Raw genomic sequence first — 25,396 nt, 5'->3', positions numbered from 1 at the left:
AAGTTGTTTGGCTCATGGTTAGAGTTCTGTAATCCATATTAGAGACAGTGAAATGCCTGGCATATGAGAGCTGGGGCAGGGAGTGTAGTGACCCTCCTAAAGGTATGATTAGTGAAGTTGCAGATTGGCCCTTAATGTCCCCCTCCCATTTGTCTGTCAATCATTTGCTTGCTTGTCCTGATCAAGTTTTGCCTATCCAACCTAAATCTCCCTTGCTGCAATTTAGGCTGATTTGTTCTTGTTTTGCCATCAGTGGACATGGAGAACACCTGATCACTGTCCTCTTTATAACAACCTTTTGCATATTTGAAGACTCATGTCCCCCCTCACCCTTCTCATCTCTAGACTACAATAACAATTCTTTAAACCATAAGGGACAGTGTGCAGCTATACCACCCCAGAAGCAGCCTAGGAAAGAAATTGTGTCTTAGATAATTAACAAAAACACTCCCATGTTTTCCTCATACACACTTTTTTCAATTGATAAAAACAAGACAAAAGGGGAGAATGGGGATAAAACTTCCAAAAACCAAACTGAAAAAATCCTATTTAAATCAAAACTAAACCAATTTTTGAAAAGAATAATCTATGGCAAGCTGGAAATAAAATTGAAATATTTTTGCTTCACAGAAAATGTTTCATTAAAAATTCTTCACTTTTTCAACCAAACTTACAGCTTTTAAGGCACTTTGTTTGCTTGAGGTTCTCAGAGAAGGAAGAAAAGTTGATATTCTAAAAAGAGCCAGTTTAAAAACCGATGTTTTTTGCAATAAGTGAATAGATTGAAAGCTGTAAGAAGACTGAGTGACTGTAGGTTGGGATGAGAAATCTGCCGGTGATCTTTCAACAGGAAGACAATAACAGCCCATGATTCAGAATATTTACAGAGCTGTACTTCTAGCATCTAATTTATTGAAATTTATCCCCAGTTTGATGTATATTTAGCACTGGTACATTTGCTGCAATTACAGAAAACATGCACTTTATGATTTATATGATGGCTTTTCCAGAACTGATCTAGGGTTTTCTCTTAATTATTTTTCATTAAAAAAGTGGCATTGTCTTTAAAAGAAAATTTTGCAGAACAAATTATATTTAATTTGAAATGTTCTTGGTTTTTTTCTGAAAAACCTGTAACCCTCTTTTTCAGTTATTTCCCCCCTCTGAAAGATGCGCACATTTGGGAAAGAAGTGACAGAGAATGAGGTGAAAGGGAGAAAAAATAAAATCTGAAAAATTAAAGATTTTTCCATTTCTTGAAAACTAAAATTTGTCATGGAAAAATTTTGGGGGGATTTTTTTTTTTAAAAAATCCACCAAACAATTACCATTTTTCATCAGACACTAGTTTTTATGACATGCCTTTTCTTTTGGTCTGGCAATAATAATTAGATCAGAGATTTTACAAAATACACCGCATTTGCTCCAACCCCTCAGACAGAGACAAACACCTACAAGATCTCTGTCAAGCTTTCTTACAACTACAATACCCACCTGCGGAAGTGAAGAAACAGATTGATAGAGCCAGAAGAGTTCCCAGAAGTTACCTACTACAGGACAGGCCTAACAAAGAAAATAACAGAACGCCACTAGCCATCACCTTCAGCCCCCAACTAAAACCCCTCCAACGCATTATTAAGGATCTACAACCTATCCTAAAGGATGACCCAACACTCTCACAAGTCTTGGGAGACAGGCCAGTCCTTGCCTACAGACAGCCCCGCAACCTGAAGCAAATACTCACCAACAACCACATACCACACAACAGAACCACTAACCCAGGAACTTATCCTTGCAACAAAGCCCGTTGCCAATTGTGCCCACATATCTATTCAGGGGACACCATCACAGGGCCTAATAACATCAGCCACACTATCAGAGGCTCGTTCACCTGCACATCCACCAATGTGATATATGCCATCATGTGCCAGCAATGCCCCTCTGCCATGTACATTGGTCAAACTGGACAGTCTCTACGTAAAAGAATAAATGGACACAAATCAGGTGTCAAGAATTATAACATTCATAAACCAGTCGGAGAACACTTCAATCTCTCTGGTCACGCAATCACAGACATGAAGGTCGCTATCTTAAAACAAAAAAACTTCAAATCCAGACTCCAGCGAGAAACTGCTGAATTGGAATTCATTTGCAAATTGGATACTATTAATTTAGGCTTAAATAGAGACTGGGGTGGCTAAGTCATTATGCAAGGTAGCCTATTTCCCCTTGTTTTTTCCTACCCCCCCCCCCCCCCCGCCCCAGACGTTCTGGTTAAACTTGGATTTAAACTTGGAGAGTGGTCAGTTTGGATGAGCTATTGCCAGCAGGAGAGTGAGTTTGTGTGTGTGTGTGTGTGTCCCCGGGGGCAAAAAAAAAGGGGGGGGGGTGAGAAAGCCTGGATTTGTGCTGGACATGGCCCACCTTGATTACCATGCACATTGTAGGGAGAGTGGTCACTTTGGATGAGCTATTACCAGCAGGATAGTGAGTTTGTGTGTGGGGGGGTGGAGGGTGAGAAAACCTGGATTTGTGCTGGAAATGGCCCAACTTGATGATGTGAGTTTGTGTGTGTATGGGGGTGGGGGGGATGTGAGAAAACCTGGATCTATGCAGGAAATAGCCCGACTTGATTATGTAAAGAGTTGTCACTTTGGATGGGCTAGCACCAGCAGGAGAGTGAATTTGTGTGGGGGGGTGGAGGGTGAGAAAACCTGGATTTGTGCTGGAAATGGCCCACCTGTTGATCACTTTAGATAAGCTATTACCAGCAGGACAGTGGGGTGGGAGGAGGTATTGTTTCATATTCTCTGTGTGTATATAAAGTCTGCTGCAGTTTCCACAGTATACATCTGATGAAGTGAGCTGTAGCTCACGAAAGCTCATGCTCAAATAAATTGGTTAGTCTCTAAGGTGCCACAAGTACTCCTTTTCTTTTTGCGAATACAGACTAACACGGCTGTTCCTCTGAAACCTGTATGTATATAAAGTCTGCTGCAGTTTCCACGGTATGCATCCGATGAAGTGAGCTGTAGCTCACGAAAGCTCATGCTCAGATAAATTGGTTAGTCTCTAAGGTGCCACAAGTACTCCTTTTCTTTTTGCGAATACAGACTAACACGGCTGTTACTCTGAAACCTGTCAATAAGGAATAATGAGATTTGTTGGGTGTTAAAGGCTGACCTTTTAAAGCTACAACCCTGAATCTATTTTTAACCTAAAACAAACAATACTGGAGATTAAAGTAAATATTTCCAATGATGTAGTTCAACTTTCTCCTATTCCACAGCATCAGAATTGAAACATGGTCTTTGATATTCAGCCTAATATATCCTATGCTGTATTTCATCATGTTAATTCTAGTTATAACTAGGGCTGGCCAGGAAGCGACGATGTTGAGATTTCCGATGTAGAATGAAAATAAGACCTTTTGATTTTCTTTTTTAATATAAAAATCCTAAAGAGATGTTCAGAGCAGGAACATGAACCTGGCTTTTCCACATCTCTAGTGCATGCCCTAACCGCCACGCTATTGGCTACACTGTGATCGGTCCAAGAAATTCCATCCTGGGAATATTAGCAACAGCAAAGTCATTAATGAAGTTCATGGAATCTCTGGTACTTCTCTCCTTTTGATGTTAAAAACTGTTTGGGGAATAGTTTTTGCTTGTTTAATTCCCTTAACTTCATTTTAAAAGTTTGCTTTTCCCCCCAGAAATGGAAGGGGTTATTTTTTTGGTTCGTGGGAGTTTTTATTTAGAGCAGTTGTCTGGGTAGTGTCATTCTGAGTGGAAAGGCCTTTTTCTAAATTGCCTTCCCCATCAAGGATGGTTTATTTTAGGGCATAAGATCTGGACAACATAATTTAAAATAGTTTCAGTGTGAATTATGGGTAATGTCCATCTCCCTGGACAGGACTATGCACCACTTATGCCCTCAAAATAGGGCTCTCAGACCTTCACCTCAAACTGAATCAGATTTTTTCTGAGATATGACAAAACGTAATGTAAGATTTTGAAGGCATATGTGGAATGAAAGCCTTGAGTTGGCACTTATTACATGGTGAATGTAACCCTTTACCCAGCACTGTACATAAATAGATAAATAAGAAGGAAGAGCACTGCCATTTAACAAACATATATAAGTGTATACTGTAATACTTAATAAATTAACTCCAATGTCATTTAAAGATAAAAACAGCATTTCCACAAGATAGTTCATCATGTCCTCATGGGTTGTTGGGTTCTTTTTTTATTTTAATTAATACGTCTACTAAATAAGATCTGAGCATTAAGAAAATGTCACACCATATGTGTGTTTATTTTTGCTCAAGTAATTATAGTGGCATAAGATCTCGCTTTCTCCCCCTCTCTCCTCTTGCTGAGACAGAGTGTTCCTTCAGAGGACAGAACAGCCACAAAGCAGCTGCTGTGACATCTGAGTTGGAAGAAAAGTGCAAATTGTCCTCTGTTCCTTGTATACCTGGTGACCTTTACCATGGAGTGAGGGGAGCAACCCCCAGGTTCTGAGTGTACTTTCACTCACTTGGGAGATTTTCCACCTTCTGCTCAAGAGGTAGAGGAGACAGCTAGAGGTTAGAAATATTCCACCATGATTTCTTGACAAAAAAATGCCCTTTTTGCAAAATTGAAATTTTCCATAGAAAATTCATTTCCATAGAAAATTTCAATTTTTGCTGGGTTTTTTTTTTTTTTTTTTGGTTGTTTGTTTTTTCATTTATCCCCATTAGGAAAAATCAAATGTTGGCTTCCCAGCAGGCTCTTGACAAGACCCGTCCAGGCCAGCAGTAAAAGAGTGACCCCCCCAACAACTCTCTGCAGCTCCTGCTCTCAGTCTCCTCACTTCCCTGCCCACTGGCTCTCCACTTCTTAGGCAGCTGGGTTGGGGGCAGATGGGGCATTCAGGCAGCTGGCTTGGAAGACTCTCACCAGTTTTGTTCTTGACCTGCAGGGAGAAAGTGAAATGTGTAAGTGCCTTTGAGGTGGACATCTGAGAAATCAAAATATTCTGTTTTAACTTTTCTGTAAATCCCTTCTCATGGGGGGTATGGATGAAACCACATTTTTGTCTTTTCGTCTTGATTTGGGATGCGCTTTTATTTCCCTTCAGAAGTGCAATATTTTTCATGGGAAGAGCTTTCCATTTTACGGCTAGGTCTAGAGAAAACCTCAGAATCTGAAGAAGCCTCCATGTGGATCTAGGGCTCTGGCCATGGAAGAGAGCAGATGGTGGAAGGCCAAGATTGGCTTGAACATGAAGCCCAAAGGGAATTCAGAACATCCTGTCTTCCAGCCACTAGTAAATTCACCCCAAATTTAAAGCCTGAGGGTACATTCACTTGGCACCCCGCCACACTGTGGAGAGCTCTCTCCAGAGATGTTTCTGGAGCATCCATTGGTGAGGGAAGACTTTTCCGCTTCACTTCTGTGTAGATGCATTGCCAGGGAGGCATTAGAGATGCAGTTTGCCTCTGAGCAGAAATCCCTAGGCCTCTAGCAGAAGCCCTGGGATCATTGGACTTAGGGCAAACGGTTGCTTATTTTAGGGGCAAACCCCAGCCCTTGGATTGGATTCCAAAGCCTGAAGGGAACACTGATAGTTCTAGTCTGATCGCCTGTATAACATAGGCTATAGAACTCCCCCAATAATAATTCCAGCTTGGACGAGAGTGTACGTTTTAGAAAGATATCCAATCTTGATTTTAAAAATGCCAGTGAGGGAGGATCCACCACAACCATTGGTAATCCTTGAAGACGCATGTATGGAGTCTTCATGGGTCTCGAATGATCAAATGAGACCAGGCTTTTAAAATTGTTACTGCTAGTATACTTTTTCTATTTCTGTAGCAGCTGGAAGTCTCAGCCACGTGAAGACCGCATTGTGCTAGGCACTATCCTAACACATAGGAAATGCCCTAAGAGCTTTCCTTTCTCTTTCAATGTCCACAGACACACGAGGGGTTTTTATAACCTAGCCTGAGTCACAAAAATACTCTAGTCCTACTCTCATTCATTACAATACAGTCCTGACTTTTCTGTACCGTGAAGTACATATAAAGGACCCAACTGTTACATTTGAATCTTAGTTCTGATTTGCAATATCTTCTCCTCAACCCAATCCCAAAATTCAGGGTGTTTGGAGGCAGGATTTTATTTTTGGCCTTTTTCCCCCCTCTCAGCTTTAGTGGCACAGGAAGGAATTCCCTGGACATTCCAGAAGCCAGAGCTACCAGTATCACATTCATCTAAATTCCCTCAGTACAGGTTGCTCTTTTTCCTCTTCCTTTGATGACAAATATCTCCAAGGTTTTGAGATATTTCTTCAGAGTCTACCAAGGAGTTTGATCTCATGGATACAAGAAGTGTTGGGAGTCTGGACTCCAAGGCTCTCCTCTCAGCTTTGTCACTGCATTATTTGTTTATGGTAGTACTCAGTCTGGACTAGAGACTTTCCAGACATGCAGGTTCCTACCCTGAGGAGTTTAGATAGCCTGAGTTCCTGTATGACTTCAGGCAAATCACTCAGGCCAAATAGGAGTTGGCACCTCTGGGCCAAATCCCACTGGAGTCCCAAAGTATCTAAATGAAATTAATATTGTCCCATACCCTCCTGTGATGAGAGGACTCAAGGATCCAGCAGAACCTGGCCTAGTGAATATGGACAGCAAAAAAACTCAACTAGGCTATATTCCCTACACAGCTATGGCCCATTTGTGCCACTCAGGTGGTGTGAAGGGGCTGAAATCTGGCCTCAAATGTCCAGCCAAGAATTCCCTTTTCAAAGAGGAATTCCCAGATGGCACCAGTTTGCCAGAACAGGGTCCTGCACCTGTGCCTCACGCCTCTGCCGGTAGTGTGTCAGGGGGACAGGGACTGAGAAAAAGCCCAGCTACTCTACGTAGTGTGAGGACACAGATATAAAGAGCCATGTTTAAGTGGAAACTAGAGAACTCTCTGACTGGAAATTTCCTACATTATTAAGCTGCCTGGCGCAACACATCCAGGTCCTCTCTGGTGACCATGGACTAGGAACTCTATAACTGCTCTACATCTCCCTGTCTTTATAACAAAAGATAATACCTTAAATTATAAATCAGAGTATATACACAATTCAAAATAAGCTCCAAATTCCTTAATTTTATTTACATTGCTATGCCCTCTTATCAATTGCATTTAAATGGTTCTGGGCAGTATTTTAAAGATCAGGTCTTTGAGATCTAATCAATCTTCTAAACTGTGTTCTAACTTCTGTTGAGTTTGTGTATGGAGTTACTTTGAGGGGGCTCACTTCCTGACATAGTAGCCGCAGGTCCCAGATCCTCTCTTTGTTGTGTTGAGAAATGCTGCCTATGAATCAGATTCCTCCAGATAAATTTTTTTTGGAGTTTCCACTAGGTAGAATTTGGGGTTTGCTAGTAATTTGTTAATTTCCCAAAATTATTTGTCAGGCGCAGGAAGCTCCTTACAGCAAAAATATCATGTGGTTCGGATAAGTTGAGTATTGCATCCAGTTTGTCTGAATTCCCTGTTTACTAATTATGAGTCCTACAAATTATATCTGCTTCTTTCCAAATTCATATTTCTCATACAGAGTGAGGCCAGCTTGTTAGAAGCATCTCAAAGTTGCAGGTAGTCACTCATGTTCATTTGTATCTCTGCCATATAACACAGCATCTGTACGGCAAAGAATGCTAGGCAAACCCGACATGATCGGTGAGATTTTCTTTTGGAAATGTTCTGGTGCTGAAGATATGCCGAATCAGAGACAATTGAAACAATGTCTTCCAAACAGGGTGATAAATGTAGCTAGATGTATAGATTCTTTCGCAAGAGGGACTTGCCAGAAGCTTGCAGTAGCCTCTCCCTTTGGGAAGACTTGGGCTAATGGCTGGTCAATTGAGGGAAGCACATGTTTTTCTCTGCCCATGTTTTTTTAAGTCGTGTAAGGCCCACATAAATCCAGGTTTTGCCATTGGTCTTTGATAGTACAGCCGTCCACACTCATCAGTTCTTCTATCTGGGAAATAACTCATATATTTTATTCTTCTTTGACTTTCCATAGCAAGCGTATAGGGGTGCTGTGAAAGCAACGGGAGTAGCTGACAGCACCAATTTTAATTTTGTGCTCCCGTAACGGCTTTCCTAGCCCTGTGAAAATGTGTATGTATATCTCCTGTATAATCTTCTTTTTGCCATTTATGCATTCCATTTTCTCTGTTAGGTATAGTCCTTGTATTGATGGCAAACCTAACAGGGGAGATGTCAGTCCTTGTATCACATATTATTTGATAAAGAACTTTCCATCCTTTCTCCAGTTTCCCAAGGAACTAGCCCCAAACATCCTGTATAGTGTTACTAGCCCTACATCGAATCTTATTTGGTCCTTGCAGATTTCCATCCCAGGATCAATGCTAATCTTTGTTGTTGTTGTTGTTGTTGTTTTTTGGGGGGGACACGGGGGGAGGGGATTGCTGACCCAGTATCAATTTTAAATATAAGGTTTCAACCCTTTAGATTCATGCTCATATTCCAAGGCGCTCTTTTCTATTGAGGATGGAGTCCTTAGAAGTATGGACTCACTGTCATCTGATGACAATGCTCCCTCTTGGATTGTTTCTACTCCTCTTGGCCATCTGTATGCTATTGCAAGATGTCCCATTGTGTAGCATCCCCTACATTCTGCTTCTTTACATTGTTGCCAGCTGTAGCTAGGCGCCTTACCACATCTTTTACAGCTTTTTCCAAGCTTCCCTTCTATCAAGGTTCTATGGTCTCCCGCTCTCTAGTTATGCACTGTTATTATGTTGTAAATTTGGTTTGACTGCTCCTTTCACAGTTGTGATTTTTCCTGTTTACTGTGTCAGCATTGGATGATGCACTCTCCCCTATGCTGTTAACACATAAGTCACATATTTCTCTATGGTTTCTTGTATTCTTCCTTTTGCTATAGCTTTTTGCTAGTGTGAGATCTGGGTCTAACTAAAGCTACACTGATAAATTGGTGGCTTATACCAACAAGTATCCTTTTGCTTATTAGTTCTTCTTTTCACATTCCATATCTGCAATGTTCAGAAAGATACTAACTTCAGTAATAAAAGTCTCAGCTCTTTTCTGGAACCTCCTATTATATTTGACCCTTTTATATATAATAATCTGGCAGGTTTCTATGAAATGGGCAGCAAAAGCCTCTTTCACTTTGGAATATTCTCTCCTTTGTTCATCTCTGAGGGGTAAGGCATGTAGGATACAATTTGCAGCATCACCCATGGCAAATATCAGGACATTTACCTGGTATTCTTGTGCTCTCTCTGTTCAGCCAGAAGCCCTCCAGAATCACTCAGAACTACAAATCCAGCAAGGCCTGCTGCCTGAATGACCAAAATCACACTTCTCTAATGGAGCCATTTGTGCTATGGACTCCATTGCAGTGCCGAGATAGGAATGTGCTCCTTCCTGCTGCAGTTTTCACAGCTACCTGCTTTTCCACTTTCCCCACTCACTCGCTATTCTGGCAATCTGAGGGTCCTCTTTCCTTTCCTTCTTCTTTGGACGCTGGGGTTCCAACACCATGTAGTGTGGGAACATCGACACAAAGAGCCGTGCCTCAAGGAGCAACCAGAGAACTCTCCAACTAGGAAGTTCCCATGTTTATTAAGCTCCCCAGTGTAACCCATCCTGGTCCTCTCTGGTAACTAAGAAGGATCAGGAACTCTATAATCCCTCCAGACACCACACTCACATACACTGGTCATTAAGAACCCTAAGTTAGCATAGGGTTGCCAGGCATCTGGTTTAAGTAAAATGTCTAAACCAATCAGGAATGTCCTGTCAATTGTGCTGTCCACGGGAGGCACATCCTGTGGGTATGTGTGTGTCGGAGAGACCCCCCTCCTTAGCTCAGGACTTGCCAAGTGTTTCTGCAGCCAGCGCTGTTAGGTTGCTGTACAGGGGACCAGCAAACCCAGCTTCTAGACCTGCAGCTCCTTACAGATCAGCTTGTCAGCTCACCCTCCCAGCCAGCCCTCAACTGCTGGGTTTTCCTCCTTAGCCCCTGAGCTGTAGTCTAGCCCACACACCGCAGCCTCCTCTTGGGCTCAGTCTTTACATGCCTCCCCAAATTTGGCCACACCAACTTCCTCCTGGCCCAGACATCTCAACTTTAGGTCCCCCTTCACCCAGTTCCTCAGACTTCCTAGCCTTTCTTGCCCTACATCTTATGATACCTGCAGCCTGTCTACTCTCCTTCCCAGCCAGCACCCAAGTGCTGGGCATTTCTCCTTTTAAGTCCAACAACCAGCAAAGGTGTAGCAAGACAGGGCTAATTAAAGAGGGTTAACAGGCCCCAGAGTTCCAGGCCTTTAAGGGAGCAAGCCACTCTGCTCTGTAGAACTTGTGGGAATGAGGTTGCAGCTACAGGATAGGTGAAGTCTAAGGTTCTTCAAACCCCTTCAATTATTTTTTTGTAACTGACAAAACAACTGTAGTTTAAACTGATTTTTCCTCCTGTCATTTAAATTCATCTGTGATTTGTTTTCCAAGTGAAGATGTAGTTTAAAAACCAACAACATACTTATATTATGCCCGAGTTCTTTCCAGGGATGGAAGATGAGACCAATTCCTCACCCACAAAATGTAAACTGGCCCAAGTGAGTGCCTTATATATATATGTGTGTGTGTCTTAGTTCTTCAATTCAATTGAAGTCAATGGAGTAAACTGTATGAGAGCAGAATCAGGCCCCATGGTTTCCATCTAATTTATATCATTTTTACATTGGTGAACCTCCACTGGGTCCAATTTCCCTTTCACATGCCCTATGGGCCTAATTCCTCACAGTTTTGCACCTCGTGTAGCCATTTTAATCTGTTCAAAGGGAGTGTTAAACATTACCATTTTGATTTGCTATCATTTTGCACCCCCACCCCCTTTGCACTGATGTAGCCACTAGTTACACTGGGTCTGATACCCCCATGGCCTTGTATCTCCTCTGATTTCTGTGAGCTACTCTTCTCATTTAGGCATGATCAAGAGCCCATGGGAGTCTGCTGAAAAACCCATTGATGCTAATGTCCTTGGGATCATGCCATTTCAATGGTGTATATGCAAAGAGAATAAGGCCCATTGTATTTATTTTTCTATTAGCATTTTTCTCTCTTGTGCTCCTTATTTTGGTTCCTAAATATACACAGTAAAGCATTGTTTGAATGATAAACTCCTTCAAATTTCATTAACCAACCAATACCTAATAAAGCTGAGCTCTGATTTTATTAAAAAGGCACAGCTGTTTTTAATATTTAATGAAAAAAAAATGTTTCTGCATTGCTCGCCTGACCTCTCTCAATCTGGATCACTAAGTATCTTTAAGAGCTCCTCATTAAATGTGTTCTGAATAAGTCGGAATGGTTTGTAATAATCCAGGATCAATCGATATAAATAAAACAATTTCTCCCAGATGTGGCCTGAATACACATTTGATTGAGGAATGCAACATGATGATGATGATTCAAGGTCAGAAGCACATAGTTCTTTTGTTTAAAGCCCTAAATTAAGAGTTACCTGGCATCCCAGGATTAATTTGGGGCCTCATAAAAAGTCTATTGAAGACAATGGGAAGACTCCTGTTGACTTCAGTGGGGTTTGGACCAGGCCCCATAGTTCTAGTCATAGTTCTGATTAACACTGTATGAGGATTAAAAAGCACAAGTAGTAAGAATTTCCCATTCTTTATATTTAAGTAAATGAAAAACCTTTGTCTCTAGTCCTGCTAACACATATGCACACACTTAACTTGAAGCATGAGTATTACCTTTTATTTCATTAGAACTACTCATCTGCTTAAAATTAAGCCTCTTTACATGCATTGAATCAATTTCAGCCTTGGAGTAAGCAATGCAATGCATACTTAATTATATGGGAGCTGCACTGCTTGCCTCCAGACTGAATTTGGCCCATTGTACTCAATGCAAAATGGTTAATTAAAAAAGAACAAAAACAAAACCACACACTATTGATGCCCAACAAATTGCTGGGAATTTTCAAGAGCTCAAACTTGGTAGCTCTGAACAGGAACCAGGAGAGGAAAACCAGAGATATTACCCAGAGAACTAGCAATGTCAAAAGGCTTTAACTAGAGATACCACAGGGCAAGAGAAATATGTGGCAAAACATCCGTGTGAATCCGATTCAGAACAGTTTGCTTAACCTTTTCAATTAGTTTAATTCTGATCTCACTCCAGCATCAAACTACAATGGTTTCAGTGGAGTTAGTCATGACTTACCACAGTATATTTGGACAGCAGAATCAACCCGTTTTAATTTATTAAGTCTCTTTGTTGTAGCCTAAAGAAGACAAATAGAGGTGTTAAACAATTAAACATTTAATAGGGCTACACCAATTTACACAAGTTGCGGATCTGTCCGTTACCTTCAAAGAATCGCACAAGAGATTGATTTTCTGCCTTGAACACAGTAACGTCACACAGTACACACATAATTAAATGCACTCTGACAGTCCATCCAAACTGGCTAGTTGACTTGTGAGGTGAATTATGTATCATAGTCACTGGATTGGGTCACTCAGCCTTGAATGGATTATCTCCACTGAGATCACAATGCACTATATCATGTATATGCGTTCTTTTATAGAGCAGTAACTTTAGTACAATATTGGAACTTGTCCTGCAGTGACACCATGCAAGGAGTGCCTCTTTCTTCCAGATGAACTTTTGTGCATGCTGGGTTACAAAATAGGGCCTACAAAATTTGTGAGGTTATTGCCGCTAGGGAAATCTGTGGCCATTCTGTCCTTATGCTCTGACAGTGTCAAATAATTTTGTAGATTCACAGGAGCAAGCAGTAAATGATGTAGGACTGAAATGAGAAAATACTTGCTCAGTGCACAGAGAACATAGGCTTATCTCAGCGCCCAAGGATGAAGTGTGCAGAGGTCACAAATGTCTGCTCTGAAAAACAAACTGCCCACAATTGATTCCTTTCAAAGGGTATCAAACACCGTTAAAGCTCAAGAACTGATGAGGACAGTAGCTAGGTGATTAGTATATACATGGGAACATAGGAATTGCCAGACTGGGTAAGACCCAAGGTCACTCTAGTCAGTATGCTGTCACTGACAATGGCTAGTAAGGGATACTTCAGAGGAAGCTGTAAGAACCCTGCACTAGGCAGAATCTCCCCTCCAAAATCAGAGGGGTAGCCGTGTTAGTCTGTATCCACAAAAACAACAAGGAGTCCGGTGGCACCGGACTCCTCATTGTTTTTGCCCCCAAAAGTTAGCTCTCCCCCTAGTCTCTAATAGTTAGTGATTGGTTTAAGCCCTAAAGCACAAGGTTTAATATGCTTGAAAAGTGTTCTTATCTTGAATTTTGAAAACTCTTATCTCAGTGTCCAATTTATTTTTGAATCTTTATGAATTCTTGACCTCAACAACTTCTGTGGCAGTGAGTTCCACAGTCTATTACATGGGGGGGGAGGGATAGCTCAGTGGTTTGAGCATTGGCCTGCTAAACCCAGGGTTGTGAGTTCAATGCTTGAGGGGGCCATTTAGGGATCTGGAGCAAAAATTGGGGATTGGTCCTGCTTTGAGCAGGGGGTTGGACTAGATGACCTCCTGAGGTCTCTTCTATGTGGTGTGAAAAATATTTAATTTTACTGATTTTGAATTAGCCATCTTTTACTTCCTTTTGAATGTCCTCTTGTCCTCACGTTATGAGATGGGGAGAACAGACATTTTCAATCTACCTTCTGTAGAGCATTCATTATTTTATGCACTTTTGTCATATCTCTTCCAGTTTGTCACCTTTCTAAAATAACCAATCCCAATCTGTGTAATCTCTCTTCATATGAGAGTTTTTCCAGGCCCTTCACCATTCTTGTCCTCCTTCTCTGAACCCCTCTAATTCTTCACTATCCTTTTGGAGATGAGGTGACCAGCATTGCACGGATGATACACCATTGATTTATAGGAAACCATTATTATATTGTCTATATTATTCTCCATGCCATTCCATACTCCACTGGGAATAAAATAAAGAACAAAGCAGGGTAAAGTATGCTGTGAGCAGTTGAGTAATAGTGGCAAAAAGAGGTTAAGAGGCTTTCCCAGGATCAAAGCCTAAATCAGTGGCGGAGCTGACACAGAATCCCATAGTTCTGAGCACTAGTCCCCTGTTCTAACCACTAGAAACACATCCTCCTTGGTTATGGATAGATACATAATTCTTAATTCATTTACACACTTCTATTTATTCATTCAGTTTTAAAAATCATACAAAGAATGTCTGTAAAATGAACTACAGGTGCCCAAACAACCCTTGAAGATATACATTTTAATTGACTGTATCACCTAGCAGTCCAAACCCATGGACAAATTAACATTCCAGCCAATAAACACAGTAACAGACCTTCATCCCTCTCCAAAGCTCCTCCTATTCTCAGTTACCCTGAAGGTTCAGTCCAATAGATGGGCTTGCACAGAGTTCTGAAGGTCAACAAATTTGGAGTAGTTCAAACCAAATGGATGGGTTACCCAGATAATTTTTGACCCATTAACCCCCTCTCTTTTATTGTCTGAGGATCAAACCAAAGTACCCTCGCTGATCTCAGTCATGTTAGTCTGGCACAAGGGGAGAGGCAGTTTGTTAGCTAGGCAGGACCTAAGCTAATTAGAGCTTTGAAGGTCAAAACCAAAACCTTATACTTTCCCTGGAGACCAACAGGAATCCAGAACAGATACCAGTCTCCATCTAGGGACCAACAGGAAACCAGCACTGACCTGAGCCTCAGCACAGAGACCAAGAGGCAGCCATCTTAGATTCCGGAGTGGTCTGGACATGGGCTCCCTGTGAGACTCATGCAATTAGGCTGTTGCCTATCTTCAGTGTTCACAGAGATTTAAGGTGTAATCCCTTGTAGAGTGCTTTGAAGTAATTTAATCAGGAGCAACAAAGGCATGCATAATAAGGAATAATAATTCCAAACTGTTATATAGCACTTTTCATCCGTAACTCTCAAAGGGCTTTACAAAGGACATCAGTATCTTTCAGCAGTGCAAGTAGGGTGGTCTGGTCTGGTACGCTGTACCAGCAAGGTATTTATAGCTGGTATGGCGTACCGGAAAGAGGAGCAGCGGAACGTAGAGCTGCTGGGGGGCCCCATGCCAGCAGGTCCTCCAGCACAGCTGTACTGTCCCCAGCCCTTCCACGCAGGGTCTCCTCCATCTGTACAATACCCCCACTGGAGGACAGAGTTGGAGGTCCTACTGCCGCGCTGGACGAGCTGCGGGCGTGGAGCTCTCCAGTGGCCCCATGTTCTGCTCCTTTCCCTGCTGTGGTTCCTGGGAGAGCCCTGCATGGTTCTGAAGGCACAGGGGGTGAAAGACAGAGCCGCCCCCCCCCAGGTAAGGGGAGTGGATCATTGAGAGGGGACTGGGAGAGCATGGGGTCCCCGGGCTTGGGCTGGGGGAGGGGAGGAGTCATGTGGAGGGTCACGTGAGGAGGTCACGTGTCCCCATGTCCCCCCTCGTACTGGTAAGAAATGGATTCCATTTGCATCGCTGGTATCTTTATCCCCATTTTACAGATGGGCAAATGGAAGCAAGTCTGCATCTTGGTCCAGTGCCTTTCTTCTGTGTGCTTAGAAAAAGGCACCCCCATTTTCTAAACGCATTGGAAAACTAGGTAAAAAATCCCATCAATTATCTTCCCTTACTTAAAAAAAATCCTGAATGTGCATTCATACAATGGGAACCATGTGGTCTTTTGTGGGAAATCTTTATACACTTCTCCCCCAGTTTCTCTTCAATAGAAATTTCAAAAAATAGAAAAGGGGCAGGGGAAAAGAGAGGAAATCATCACCAAAAACTGCTTTCAAATAGCATCAATAGGGTTGCCAACTTTCTAATCGCACAAAACCGAACATCCTTGTCCCGCCCCCTCCCCAAGGCCATGTCCCTGCCTTGCTACTTGTCTGAGGACCCACCCCCACTCACTCCATTCCCCCCCCCCGTTGTCACTCTTCCCCACCCTCACTCACTTTCACTAGGTCAGGGCTGGGGTGTGAGAGGGCATGAGGGCTCCAGCTGGGGGGGAAGAACCGTGGGGTTTGGAGAGTGGGAGGGGATTCTGGCCTGGGGCAGGGGTTGAGCTGCAGGAGCGGGTTGGGGTATGGGCTATGGGAGGGAGTTTGGGTGTGGGAAGGGGCTCAGGACAGTGATGGCAGTTGGGGCATGGGAGGGAGTGTGGGATCTGGGAGGGAGTTTGGGGGCCAGAGGGAGCTCAGGACTGGGGGGGAGAGGGGGATGGGGTGCAGGCTACGGCCACGTGGTGCTTACCTCAGGCTGCTTCTGAAAGTGACTGGCATGTCCCTCTGGCTCCTAGGCTCAGGGGCGGCCAGGTGGCTCCACGCGCTGCCCCTGCCTTTAGGCGCTGGCCCTGCAGATCCCATTGGCCATGGTTCCCAGCCAATCGGAGCTGTGGAGCCAGCACTCGGGGTGGGGGCAGTGCGTGGAGCCACAGTGGCCACCCCTGCACCTAGGAGCCAGACATTCTGGCCACTTCCGGGAGCCAGGGCAGACAGGGAGCCTGCCTTAGCCTTACTGTGCTGCCGGCGAGATTTGTAGCGGCCTATTAAAATCTCCTGGATTGATTTTAATAGTCACATGAGACTGATGACGATTCTGGTAGACTCCCAGCCGATCCAGGAGGGCTGACGACCCTAGGCATCAAACACCTGAATTCAACTCCCTAAAGCAAAGAAATCCAGACTGTCTGTGTCCTCTTCATGCCTGTGGGTAATCACAACATTCCACCCATGTGTAAGATTCCCCCAGTGTTTGGAGAGCTTATAATCAAGGCAGAACTGACAAAATCTGAGGCTCAACTCTGCATTTTGCTGCTTCTTGTGGAATTAGGTGCAGATCTTTCTAGGGTTCCTGGGGGATTTAGAAATACAAGTGATTTCTGAAACTCTTCTCCATGCATTGGCTCACCAAAGTTCTAGAGTGAAGTTTCTTGAGATTTTATGAAGTGTGCAGATTAAAGGAGCTTGAGTTTTCAAACTGCTGCTAACCTCATTAGGGCTACTGGTCTAGATCAGACCCATGGTCAGATCCTCATCCAGAGCAAATTGACCTACCTCCCTTGAAGGCAATGTAACAAAACCAGTTGACACCTGCTTAGGATCTGGCTCATGGCACCCAGAGGTGTAGCTCCATTGAAGGCACCTGAACAATGTTAATTTACATTAGTTTAGGATCCAGCCCCTAGGGTGCCAAGGTGCAGCTCCACTGAGTTTTGTTTAACTTTGGCCTGACTCCTTTTACAGTTTACCTTTTAGGACAGACTCATTGCATCATGGCATTGCTGTTTTTAGAGCTTGATACATAGAAATGTAAATATCACATGGTGAGGCAAAGCCTTTAGCCTGCTCCCTGTTTGTGATGCAGCAGGCTAATGAGGACATTGTGATGATTCCACAATATACTGATGCCCTGAACGTGAGGCGCACCGTATGTAGTAGCCATGCTAAATTGGAACCTATTTCACAAGTCTCGGGATAGGTGGCAAGTAGGGCTTCATGAACTCCCTGTCAAGCTTGAGTTGCAGACAGCTTCACAAACCGAAGCTTGGAATTAAAGTCTGCATGTGTTGAAACCCCAGTGAGTGCCTCTGTCATCTTCAACAGACAGTCTCCTCTCACTGAGACCTCTTTCCCTCCTGCCACCCCCAAACTATTTCTCTTAGGCATGAGAGGGGCTCCTGACTCATGTCAGGGGCAGAAAGGAAGCATGTATGGATGCTGTGGGAAGCTTGAGAGGAGAGATGCTCAACAGCTTCCCATTTTTGCAAACACAACCTTGGGCTGCTCTTGCCAAGGTTTTGCAAGAGTCATCTGCGTAACTTTGAGGATCTGGCGAAACGTGACCTTGCAACTCTCTTTCCAGCTCTAGTGTCTGTGATGCTCAGGTTTCAGTGGAAGCCGTGTTAGTCTGTATCAGCAAGAAAATCCAAGGGTTCCTTGTAGCACCTTAGAGACTACCGAATGTATTTGGGCATAAGCTTTCATATACTAGACTCCCCTTCATCAGATGTATGAAGTGAAAGATACAGGAGCAGGTCTAAATACATGAAAGGATGTGGGTTGCTTTACCAAGTGTGAGGTCAGTCTAATGAGATAAATCAATTAACAGCAGGATACCAAGGGAGGAGAAATAACTTTTGAAGTGGTAAGAGAGTGGCCCATTACAGACAGTCGACATGAAGAGTAACAGTAGGGAGAAATTAGTATTGGGGAAATTAAGTTGAGGTTTTGTAATGACCCAACCACTCCCAGTCTTTATTCAGGCCTAATCTGATGGTATCTAGTTTGCAAATTAATTCCAGTTCTGCAGCTTCACGCTGGAGTCTGTTTTTGAAGTTTTTTGTTGAAGAATTGCCACTTTGAGGTCTGTTATTGAGTGACCAGAGAGATTGAAGTGTTCTACTGGTTTTTGAATGTTATGATTCCTGATGTCAGATCTGTTTCCATTTATTCTTTTGCGTAGAGACTGTCCAGTTTGGCTGTCTGTGTAGGGCCAAATTCATCTCTGGTGTAAATCCATTGAAGTACTGTAATTTTTACTTAACACTTTGACTGCAATGGATTTACACCAGGGATGAATTTGCCCTCCCTATCTTTGTTAATTATCTCTATTGCAATAAATGTCCAAAGCCGCAAATGAGGATCAAATTCCTAGTGTGCTTGCTGCTGTACAAACATTCAGGAAGACCTACTTCCTGCTCTAAACAGAGCTCACAATATAATGAGTAATTAGACCCTGATATTAAAGTGTCTGATTACTGTGTATGGCTCTCTTTCATGGTTCAGGAACAATCAGAGTTTCTCTTTTTTATTATTATGAGCTACTCAGGTCTGCCTAACTGAGATCCTTTTATCTCAACAATTGACTTAACTGCTAAAGCCCCAAACCCATAACTCTTTATAAGTAGGTGGATGCTGGGATGTGAACAAAACTTAATTCCAGTTGCATGATCAGGAACCATGTTTTTGAAGTGCAGTGGAGGGTTTTAGCTGTAAAAAACATGGGGGGGACCCACCCCCAGCATAACTCAAAGTAACCCCCAGCATAATTGAAAGTCATCAAAGATGAAATTATATCTTTTTAAAACTCCACTGAATGTATCTATTTTTCCCTTTTCCATTCTTTTCATTCCGTCTTTGGACAGCTACCTGTGTCTGTTTCTTTTCTTCCCCTCTCCGGGCTGCACCAAATCTAAAACTTGAAGACGAAAACAAAATCTGCTGAAAGACACATTGAAAATTGCCATTCTGTTCCCAAGGCACCCCAATCCATCTTGCGCGCTGTCAAAAGGCAGACTCCACAAGGAGCATGCTTTATTGCTCTTGGTGCTTCTGCCATAGCAATCCCACTGATGCCTCCAAAGAATTATTCTGGAAAATGAAAGCTGCTGTAGTATTAAATGTGTCTTCAAAAGACTTTTTAAGGGGGAAGAAAAAGAAAAAAGAAAAAGCTTCCAGTTCAGAACTTTGCAGCCGCAGCTCAACGAGCAAACAGCAAGAAGGCCTGGCATTCTGCCCTGAAACAGAACGAAGGGCTTGACTGGCAATGCTGAAAGGCAGAGCGATTCATTAGTACATGCGCCTGATGAGCAAAAGCCAAAGATATCCTAATTATTAATCATAATGAGTCACCAAGGGAAGCTGAGAGGGCATGGACTTCTCAGCCATTAGCAGAGCAGAAATAAGAAAGGGGAAAGTGGGAGATGTGGAACATGTTAGCGACTGGGGCATGGGCAGGCATGCCTAGCAGTCAGAGCAGCATTCAGGGGTTGGCAGCCAGGAACCAGAGCCCTGGGTCAGAGTCAGAAACAGAGGCCAGGTGCCCGAGCCAAGGACCAGAATTGGGTTACCTGGAATGAGGCAGAACTAAGCAGTATCCCAGCCACAAACAAATGTGTTGAGAACTGAACTGAACTACTGCGGCTGAGTTTAAGAGCTGGTCAGCTGACCCTTCCAACCAATTAGGTGGTGTACAGTCAGGCAGCCTATTACTGGCCATCTGTGCTTGTTAGATTGCCCTGAGACTGGCTCTGCTCCAGGCCCTGATTCCTGACAGAAGACAGCATTAAGCTGGGACAGGAGGGCCTTACCAGGTGAGATTATACCAGAATGGAGTTCTGGGGCATTTTCCTGGGCATGACTGGTCCGCTGCACGGCTAGCCAGTTGCAGTATAATTAGCTGGATGGCCATCTTCCCTTTCCCCTCTTACTACCAAAGCCAGTGCTGCTGAGCCCTGGAGGCAAATATTCTTAATGAAAGCACTGGACATTCTGCATGGCAATCTAGATTGGGGTGTACTCAGTTGGTCCCAGGTGCAACTCAGATTTCAGATCTTAGACTGATTCAAAGGGCAGGTGCTAGGTCCCACCCTAGAGGCAGCTGGGGGCCAAGTTCAAGTTTGAAAATAGGGCTGAGAGTGATGCTTCAAGGGAATAGGAATTAAGGTGGCATAGGGATTTTGATGCTGGGTGGGCAAATGTGCCTGAAAGTCCAATGAATAAGGGCAATGTAACAGGTAGGAAGGCTTGTTCAGGGCACTGGACCGGGATTCAGGAGATATGGGTTCAGTTCCTAGCTCTGCCATAGATTTCCTGTGTGACCTTGTGCACGTCACTTAGTCTACCCTCCATTCCCCATCTATACAATAGAGACAATAGTTTGTGACAGAGATTGCAATCCCACACTGTCTTTGGGGCCCATTGTATTGAATTTATGAATGCTTTAAGTATGATTGTTTTCTACTCTATGGAAGATGATTACCACAGCTCCTCCAGGAACTAAACACAGTGGTGATTAAGATAGGATTATGAAAAACTCCAAAGACGTACCACCCTCTGGGTTGGTTTGCATTTACTGGTTCAGACTAAGTTGTCCAGAGACCAAGAGACAAACAAAGAACTTGGGATATATAAAGACTGATTTTAAACAGAATTAGGGCCTTTCTTCTGATTCAGCAAATGGGCAGGACCATTCATCCGAAGGGCAGTCCAACTCTTGCTGAAGGGTTGAAAGAGACTTTGGCCTACCAGACTCCTCATGTGGAAAATGGGTGATTTCTGGTATGTTGAGTAAGTATGTAGGAACTTTTATTGTCTGCTATATGTTTGTGATGTTTTTTATCCTAAGAATAAATCTCCTCTGCTGAGAAAAAGTTGTGCGGTCATTTGTGACTGCTTGCACACATTGGTTATCGTAGCTGGAGAGAAAGCAATGCATAGGCACTGATTGGCTTGCTGGAGATATTACAGTGTATGGCAGGAGACTGTGTAGCCTTAAAACCCCTGGTCAGAAGGGAGCTGGACACAGGTCCCTGCCCAGATACAGATGATGAATGGAGGCCTGAGAGCAGACTTGGCACTCCTAGCAGAGACCATGGAGAGGGAATACAAATGCAGTAACCCAGAAACTGTGAAAATACGTACCTCCCAGGACTAAGGTGAGGCTAAAGTCCATTAGGGATTGTGAAGTACTTAGTTACTAAGGTGGTGAGGGCTATATAAACACTTAGATAGCAATCTGTAATCTACCTGATGTAAGCAGGGTCTGAATGCGCTCTCCCTGACATCTAGTGAGGAGATGGGGGAGAAGACTTCCAGAACCAACCTTGTTTGCAAAGACACACCCACTCTGCCTAGGTGCTCAGCATGATGGAGCTGTTGTGTCCAAATGATCACTTTTGGCTGGGGTCACATTGCAAGTCACTTTGTTATTGGGTGCAGGGTAATAAAGTGTTGTTACCCTTGTTGTGTGAATCGAGGGGAGGACAACTGTGCTTAGCATGCCCTGTTTTAGGGGTTCACCCTCAACTGAGCTGTGCTCGCTAAGCTGAGGGGCAGGGGTGCCAAAGCCCAGTGGAAATGAGAAAGGGTGGGGGCAGGTGCTCGTGCCTGGTGGTGTGGGCTCTGCCTAAGGGTTCTAGGCACCATTTGACTCTTTTCCTCTCTGCTGTGTAATGACAGTGTTGACGAAGATTCAATTGAGAGTCTTTTGTTGTGACTCAATAGAGCAGAAATCACTGATAAGTAGGTCTAAGCATTACAGCTGCTATGGGGCAGCGTCTCTAGTGAAAGAGACTGTCCAGCCTGCACTAGGAGTGAGGCTCCCCCACTGATAGCTGAAATCACTGGGGGCTGTGGTGAGTGGTGGGACCACAAGATGTCCCAGAGAAGGCAGTGGTGGAATGAGCAGCTAGTGGAGCGAGTGAGTGTCCGGTGGTGGAGCGAGTGGCTGGGCAATGGAGGAATGAGCGGACAGCTGAGTGGTTGGGTGACAGCAGAGCGGGTGGCCGGCGGAGCGAGCTGACAATGGACCAGCCGGGCAACAGAATGAGCAGCTGGCCGTGGAACAGACGGACGGCTGAGCGGCCCATGGCAGAAGGAGCTGGTGGCCGACCAGCTAGGCAATGGCAGAGCAAGCAGATGGATGGGTGACGACAGAGCGAGCGGATGGCTGAGCAGCAGCTGAGTTATTGCTCAGTGCCTCGCCCTCCCGCCGTCGGAGGGGAACTGATGTGAATGCACCTCTAAACTCTGGGTCTTCGCTGATCGGGAATAATTGTGTATGGTATGGTGGAGGGAGAGGGCAGTGGCACATTGAAGGAATTATTGTTTGTTGGACATTTCTCACTGCAAGATGAGAACCTGAGGCAAAGGACACTGCCCAACTTACTCTGGGATGGGTGTTCTGCTCATGGTCATATGCTTCTGAATCATGCTTGCAGTGTTTTCCCAAGTTAATGCTGGATTGCTTTCCCCTTCTTATGAAAAGTTTATTTTCTACACACAGACTCTGTGCTTGCAAGAGAGGAAGTATGGCCTCTTAGAAGTGACCAGGGATGGATGTAATTTGCCTAGGTTAGTGGGTGGGGACTCAAGATGGTTCTGTGTTGTATTGTTAAAAAGGAACCCCTAGATATTGAACCTGGCCCTTGTTGGTGAGACTCCACCTACCAGACTGGTTACATATTAGAAAGGAAAAGGAATATATATATCACAGGCAAATCCCCCCACTGTCCAAATCCTCCTATACCCCTGCTGACTAATGCCCTTTGTCAGATTCCTAACCAGACCCTTGGCCTTCCCACCCAGACTCTTGGCTTGCTGCAAAAACCTCCTGGCCTAACTCCTGAGTTACCCAGGAAAGAATTTTCTGTAGTATCTGGCTGGTGAATCTTGCCCATATGCTCAGGGTTTAGCTGATCGCCATATTTGGGGTCGGGAAGGAATTTTCCTCCAGGGCAGATCGGAAGATGCCCTGGAGGTTTTTCGCCTTCCTCTGTAGCATGGGGCATGGGTCACTTGCTGGAGGATTCTCTGCTCCTTGAAGTCTTTAAACCACAATTTGAGGACTTCAATAGCTCAGACATAGGTGAGAGGTTTTTCACAGGAGTAGTGGGTGAAATTCTGTGGCCTGCGTTGTGCAGGAGGTCAGACTAGATGATCATAATGGTCCCTTATGAAATAAATAAATATCTAAATATCTATGAATCCTCCACAGAACCTTCCTGAACCCCTAGTGGCAACCGTCCATCCCAACTTAGTCCCTGAGATAGCGCAAAGAAGAGATGTCTTGCTGTTTTCTCTCTCCAAAATCTGACTGCTCCGTGTATGACATTAGCAGAAGCACAGAAAACGATATCCCGAACGCCTCACATGCTGTACAGACCGAGTGACAGATTTCCAGGCATTTGAAAAGTGCTATTAACAAAAATGAAACTACTCGGGCAGGTCAAGTCATTCCACTTGCCACAAAGATACAATTTAGAAGGAAATCATCATCAAGACTCTATGCTGTGACTTTCAAGCAATAACAATAAAACTTGCAGCTGAGTTATTTTCATTCTTTGCAAAAATTAGCTTCTGTCAAGAGAGTCAGGGCACATAATTTAACACTCGGTTCTTAATGCACCAGAGTGAGATACCCAGCTGTACTAGGGCCGGTGAGAGATATTCCGTAGGAAGCCAGTGGCTGGTAGCATTTGAGCAATTACTCTTTGAAAGAATAACAGTTGAATCTTTGAACAGGTAGCTAGTGTAATATTAGCCTTTTGAGAACTGCCTGACGCCATCTTAAATGCACATGCCTGGAAGCAGAGTGGTGTCATAATGGTGAAAGTTTGGCTGGATAAAAATTTTTGCCACCAACAAAACAGGTAAGGAAAAATACCATGTGTGAGATAAAACATTTAATTATTTCATTGCCTATTTTCTCAACAACGAAAAGGTTTTTTGTTGTTTGTGAACTGTGCCCCCTTTTCCATTTCAATCTGCAAAAAACAAATAGCAAGGCAGGCTTCAGGTCCTGTAAAATGTGACCGGTTTGGATCTGAAGGCTGTATGGAAAGTTTATTTGTGTAGTATAGTCTCATATTTGTGGTGTCTGTCTCCTCTAGAAACTGACCTGTGTCTCACCTTCCCATGTACCACTGCAGCAGTACAAGTAGTTCCTTTTGTGTTATGCATGAGCTAAGCACAGTTCCTCCTCCTTTGCAAGGGTTATACATCAATAAAGCCTGTCCTGTGTTGTTACCCCAGTCTTGGATGTGTGGTACAATAAAATAACTAATGGCCCATTTATCTTCTCACTGAAGTCAGTAGCAAAACAATCTCCAATGCTCCATGCCCCATCGCTGTTGCATCCAAATCCTTAAGGCATGAGTATTTGGACCCCACAGCGAAGCTCAGATAAAAGTTAAAAAGATCTTGAGGGCCAGCTTATGCCCCCTCTCATGTGAATCGGGAGTAACTATATTGACTTCAGTGCAGTTGTTCTGAATCTATACTAGTGTAAGTGGGAGCAGAATCTGATTACTGGATGTCATTTGAAAAAGCTTATAGTTTGTTTGTAAAGGATGAGAGAAATCCATCAGGTTTATAATCACAAAATAAGAAATCTCAGCACGAGGAGTGGAAAATTAAGAGTTTTCCTTCCTCCGCACTCTCACGTTACAAGAAGGTGAGGTACCTTGTGACGGATTGCCATCCCCAGGCTGCTGCCTGGTGCACCGGAGTACCATTGAGCCCGCAGGTTCCACCAGTCTGGGTTCCTTACACTGCCGTGCTGAGCCAGGCTCTCAAGCCTCCTGCAGTGCAGAAAGACACAGATACTGAGATCAGCTCTGCGTGGGAAGACTCAGCTCGGGAATTGCCCAGCACTTAAAGTGCACATCCCCTCTGGAGTGTCAACCCAAAATCGTATTGTTCTGCGCTTCACAGAAAAGTGTACAGCGTATGTGCATGAAATTTACCCTCCCCCCCAAATGTGGAGGAAGATATGCACAGC

Source organism: Caretta caretta, chromosome 4, assembly GCF_965140235.1.
Source record: "Caretta caretta isolate rCarCar2 chromosome 4, rCarCar1.hap1, whole genome shotgun sequence".
In the NCBI taxonomy this organism is placed as follows: domain Eukaryota; kingdom Metazoa; phylum Chordata; order Testudines; family Cheloniidae; genus Caretta; species Caretta caretta.
The sequence above is the reverse complement of the archived record's forward strand: the minus strand, read 5'-3'. Positions refer to the sequence as shown.